We start from the raw sequence: 6,317 nt of genomic DNA on the forward strand, positions 1-6,317 counted from the left end.
CTAGACTCTCCACCTTTTCTGTTACCCATCACCCCTCTCTTCTCTTTCTCTCTGTATCTATCCATCTCTCTTTTTATGAAACAGCAGTGCATGGCTTTTTTTATACCTTTGCAATTCCCCGGTCTGTACAACAGCAAACACATTCACACTGACTCCATTTTCACAATATCTGCAAAACCAGCTGTACAGCATCAAAATGCTGTATATAACTACAAGTTGGGGTCTACTGCTTTTCTCACACTTGACTGATTCTCAAGAGTTCTGCAGAAAATAGAGTTATCAAACTCCAGTCCCAAAGGGCCAAAACAATCCACAAGTTGACATCAGTGGTCTGGCACACCAGTTTAATGTTGTCAGCTAATTAACAAGACCTTCCTGAGCTGGATATTGTGCATTGTCTCCAATACACAGAGCTAGACCTATTCAGTGGTGAGACCCTCTGGGACAGTAGTCTAATACTGATGTCCTAAACTGAACTGTAACTCATTAGGCAGCCTGAGGGGGGAAAAGCATGACATGAGGCATCAGTGACATCATACAACAAGGAAGACAGCAATAAGTCTGAGAAGAGGAAAGTCTGATTTCATTCACACTCTTCTATACACGCTCCTGTCTTATTGTAGTATCTGACACTTTATACACTCCTGCCTGATCATACTATCTGACACATTACACACACTCCTGCCTTATCTTACTATCTGACACTTTACACACACTCCTGCCTGATCTTAGAATCTGACACTACACACACCCCTGCCTAATCTTAGTATCTGACACTACATACACTCCTGCCTGATTGTAGTATGTGACACTACACACAATCCTGCCTGGTATTAGTATCTGACACCTCACACACTCCTGCCTGATCATAGTATCTGACACTACACACAATCCTGCCTAGTATTAGTATCTGACACCTCACACACTCCTGCCTGATCGTAGTATCTGACACTACACACAATCCTGCCTGGTATTAGTATCTGACACCTCACACACTCCTGCCTGATCATAGTATCTGACACTACACACAATTCTGCCTAGTATTAGTATCTGACACCTCACACACTCCTGCCTGATCATAGTATCTGACACTACACACAATCCTGCCTGGAATTAGTATCTGACACCTCACACACTCCTGCCTGATCAGAAAGCCTGGCGCAGAACCCCCTCTGACCTCCCCCAGATTACTACATGCCTCCACCATGTAATTCTCACCTGTATCCTACACATACACATCAACAGACTCTGTCTGCCTGAATCTTACACACACTTCAGTACCCTCCTGCAGTCTTGCACATTCAGGTTCTCAGTCTATGCCATGCCTCTCCTGCTACCCAGGTGGGTTGCTCAAGGTTTGTATGTTGGTTGTGTTTCTGTAGAAAGTCACACCCCCACAGGTGACTACTATAAAAATCAAGCATCATCACTTGCAGAGCAAACTGTTAAATGTTTAATGTCTGCATAAAACATGATAGATAATTATAAGCACCAAGTACACACACCAAGCATTAAACAAATTCTTCTCTCAGAAGAAATGGAGGAGTAAAGCATGAAAAATATTTTTAAAATTTTATCATATGGGAGACTTGGAGTAACACTTGACACAGTCACCCTTAAATATGCAATAAATATGCAAAGTTGGAATGCAACTTTGAGTTTATAAAGAACAAATTAGATCCCTAATCAGTGATGTAAAAATGTCTATTAGTTTTCTGAACTTGCTTTTAATATCCTTTCCTTTAGTGTAGCATTTGCATGATAATTTTATATCCACTGTCACGGTTTCCATGTTGCTATAGTAACCTTGCACAAATACACTTTCTTTTTACAGCATTGTTTTCACAAAGCTAGCAGAGCCCTCACAGCCATCATCAGTGTAGTGCCACAGGTTTTGTTTATAACTCAGTAGTCAGATGTTGATGCTGATTTCACACTCAACTGAACAGGTCTTTATTGTGGCTTCTTTTAGATCATCTTAAATAAGACCACACGATACATAGAATATGGTGTTCTTTCTTTCTTTGTTCTTTGCATGTTCTTTTCTTAGTTTGTGCCATCAGTCTAGCAGGGTCCTATGGTCTCTGTGTGTCACTGTGTGAATCAGTGTTATAATGGTGAATGGAGGCCCTCTAGACTGGATGCAGGCTGTGTGAGTGCAGCAGCATATATGCAAACTCATATCACATACACAGCAGAAAGACACAGAGAGCACAGATCATTCACGAGAGAAGGCACTAGAGCATCCTGGGTAACGCTGGCCAAATCATTCTCCGCACTCTGTCTCTCTCTGTCCTGCCCACCCTCTCTCATTACTGCAGTTTTCCAAATTGTATTACCTAATTCTCAACTGGGCTCCATGGTAACAGTATTAGTGAGCGTGTCAACGGTGTGTGGGGGAGGAAGAAAATCAAAGGCTGCATTCTCGCTGCTGTCTGGAACTGCCACCCCATGAAGCACAGAGTCGTCCTCACGCTCTGAGGAGAACCAGCATGCTGCTGTCTCAACCCTGAGCTCTAAATATACAGCCTCCGTGCCTGAGCCAGGCCAGTACAAACATGCATTTGCCTCCTGTGTGCAGCTACTCAGGCTGCCCTGGAGACGTCAGTGGGAGGTGGGAGGAGACACACACAGGCTGCTGGGAGTCGGTGCTGGTGGGGTGATGAATGTGTCACTGTCTCTCACCTAAGGAAAGACAGCTGGAAGATTCACGAAGGTCTTTTGCTTCCTGTCATCTCTTCATATCTATCTCCCTCATCCTTTCAGCACTTCTCTCTCCTCTTAGTCTTTCACTCTCACTCCTTTACTCTCCCCTTCTCTCTCTTTCTCCTCTATCCTCTCTCTGTAACTGTTGAGATGTCTCTCATGCAGATGAAACACCGGGGGCATTGTAACCATGGAAACACATTTTGATGCTCTGGGTCATAGCAGGACTGAGGAGAGGGTTGTCTCCTGTTCGAGCAGAACATGTAGAACACTGTCCACAAATTCCAGCTTCATATACATGACACAAAATGCATTTATATGAGACACACAATGCAGTACTTAAATACACTGCTGTGCAACATTCAGTGGGTTCTCACGAATACGAAGTGCACCACCAATAGATTTTTCCACCGCATTTAATATGCTGCTCTCTCTCTCTTTCTCTCTCTCTCTCACTCACTTTTTCCCCCAATAAAGCTGACCTAAATCTGTTTTCCAGCTGTCACACAATGAAATATTCCACAGCACTGAACAGATGCAGCCAATTCTCCAACGCTGCATAAACGCCTGCCTCTAAGGCTGAGGGAATGAGACAGTGAAACAGTGAGAGGACAAGAAATTGAGAGTGAAAAGGTATAAGAGTGAGTGGGTGAAGGAGTGAGAGGGTGAGAGCTAGACTGATATGTGGAATGGCCAATGTGAGTATGCAGAGAAGGAAGCTTTATCTCTGTCTAGTCAATGGCTGAGGAATGATGGCAGACAGAAATGCTGCCATTGGACCCATGAGACATGTGAATGTACATGCCTGCCTGCCTGCCTGCCTGCCTGCCTGCACGCACGCACACACACACACACACACACACACACACACGCGCGCACACACACACACACACACACACACACACACACACACACACATAGCCTCACCAGCATGCTGTGTTACTGTATTACTGCATTTTGGTTATGTGATCAGAATTTAATATAATCTGACAAATCAAGAACATTATTGTTTATTATTATGAGTTTGTATTTTGGAAAGGTTTTGCTGAAAAGGTGTTCTGATGAGAGATAGTGGATTAAAATGCTTGAACGCAAATATAAGGCCTCACCCAGCTTCCCAACTCATGCTCTGTCTGTAGGAGGGGCTTATCTCCCAAGCTTTGGCATGTCCTTTTAATGTCAAATACCCCAACAGTATCAGCAGTGCAGTAATGGCAATTAAAGCAGTGTAGGTATCAGTGAGGAACACTGTTCAGTTTGTGTGCTTTTTTGATGAGAGCAAAATTCAGTCACAACCACATTGTTTTTTTTTTTCATGAGTAACTTTTCTGATGAGAGTAAAATACACTGAGAAATACATTTATCCACGCAACACAGCACGCCGCTCTTTTACCCTTATTAAATGAATAACGAAGGACCAAAACTGACTCCCAATTATCACTCTTAACTTTAGAGAGGACAATGGTGAACACTCAGGATTTCTGTTTTTATGAGATGATCATGCAAACCTTACTCCAACTCCCCAAAAACATTCAACTCCTCCTCCCAGGTAGCCTTGTGCTGAATTATGACATCTACCTATAAAAGGTTCCCAAACCATCCGCACAGGGAATGGAGCGGAATCATGTGAGGTGGGGGTTATTGAGGTTGGGATGTGATGAGCCTACCTGCTCAAGTAGTGCCATCCACAGCCATGTCAGTACCTGCTCCGTGTCTGCACTTGATCCCAGGACATAGCGACATCACACAACCGAGACCTGCACCCTGCGACCCCGCCGCCTTCCAGCCTGACCTGCAATTCCATCAGCCCATCACCAATATAAGCATACACAAGAGTGAGCTGGTATACTGAAAGCACAGGGAAGCCATACAGACTACGCTGAACCCCAGTCATTATGCTAAAAGTGGTATATGCAGATGGATGAACAGAATTTCAATGTGGCCTGGTGAGCAAGATGAAGGTAATCCAGACCAGGAGCTCTGGAAGTGGCCTTTACCCCAGAGGCCTGCAGGGGATCAGGACAACTGTTTGCAATAATAAAATAAACACACCCAGCTGAGTGATGTGCTGTTATAGGAGATCCATACCCAATAATAATAAGACACTAGCAAGTAAATGCAAAAGTCCTAAAACACATTATTTTATTCTGGAATAAGATGAAAAACAAAACTTGAAAATAGCTAAGAGGGTAACTATCACAGAAGTCAACTTGTGTTGACTTAACGCAAACTTCATTACAATATCCCATCTGTTTGACACCTTGTTTACTTCTACTTTTCACTCTTTTTTCTGTACTGCCTGCACATCACATTCATGTAATGAACCAGAATGGTGCTGTATGAAGAACACAGACACCTCTCCTGGATAAATATCCTTTAGCATTTCAGTTCAGTTTGTGTCATGGAGAGCCAAGCAGGACTCAAAAGAAAATGGTAATAAGTGCAATAGAGAAACACAAGAAAATGCCATGGAACAATAGGAGCAGCAGAGTGAGTAAAACCCAGCTACAGAGTTCATTAGGACTGAGAATGAGAGTGTACGTGTGAGGAGTGTCAATGTGTGCTCAATTCAACTGAAAGCACCTGCCTTTTTCAATGAAACACACTCTAAAAATATACAGCTCTCTGCAAAATCAAAAGGCTATGTATCTATAAAAAAAATCTGACTCATCTGTTGGCGCTATCACCAGTCTGTGTATTGCTGTATAGTGTGAATGCCTCCCTAAACCCTGCTACACCCAAATACTCTTGATTCCCTAAATTGTGTGTGTGTGTGTGTGTGTGTGTGTGTGTGTGTGTGTGTGTGTGGAAGTCATGGCACTGAAACTGTCTCCCTAGCTCCAGGGAGAACCAGGGACCCTTTGTAACATACAGGATTAAATTAGCACGCTCCATTAGCCTCTGTGATACAAACACAGAGAGCCCTAGGAGGGATAGACACACACACACACACACACACACACACACACACACACACACGCTCATATACACATGGTCATATTTAGTCATTTGTAATTAGCCCTTACCCATGACTTTACCAACCATGCTTTTAAGAGAGAAAACATCTACCCACATAGGCCTATACATTTCCTATATGCTTAGACTTGTCCTACATGTCATACATGTGTTACAATTCAGACATATCAATCGTTTGGGGAAATTATAGACCTATGCTGTAGTTTGTAACTGCAAAATAACTAATTGTCATTTGCTGTCCTCTAGTGGTTAATATTTATAATTATACCTGCACAAGATTTTACCAGCAACACTAGATTATTCTTTTAGGCTGCGCGTGTTTAGTAGTTTCAGAGCTACAACGTATTTTTCCTAAAAGCCGGTGGTACCCGGGTGCAGTGGTCCTAATGGAAAAGTCAGTCTCTCTATTGTGTTTTCTTTCTTCGCAATGCAACCGATTTCATTCACTAATATAATGCGTAAAACAGCAAAGCATAAATAAGTGCACATCTTGGAGTCAAATAGAACAGTACTTGGAAGCGTTCATTTAGGGACGTTTCAGAGTATGTACATTTCTTGACTTTATGGTTTAATTTCGGGCTTTTGGTTTGATCCGAGGTTTGATGTTTGCTCCACGACAGCAGTTGGCGGTAAAG

The sequence above is a fragment of the Electrophorus electricus genome, chromosome 1 (genome assembly GCF_041902795.1).
Source record: "Electrophorus electricus isolate QZ-2024a chromosome 1, ASM4190279v1, whole genome shotgun sequence".
Classification (NCBI taxonomy): domain Eukaryota; kingdom Metazoa; phylum Chordata; class Actinopteri; order Gymnotiformes; family Gymnotidae; genus Electrophorus; species Electrophorus electricus.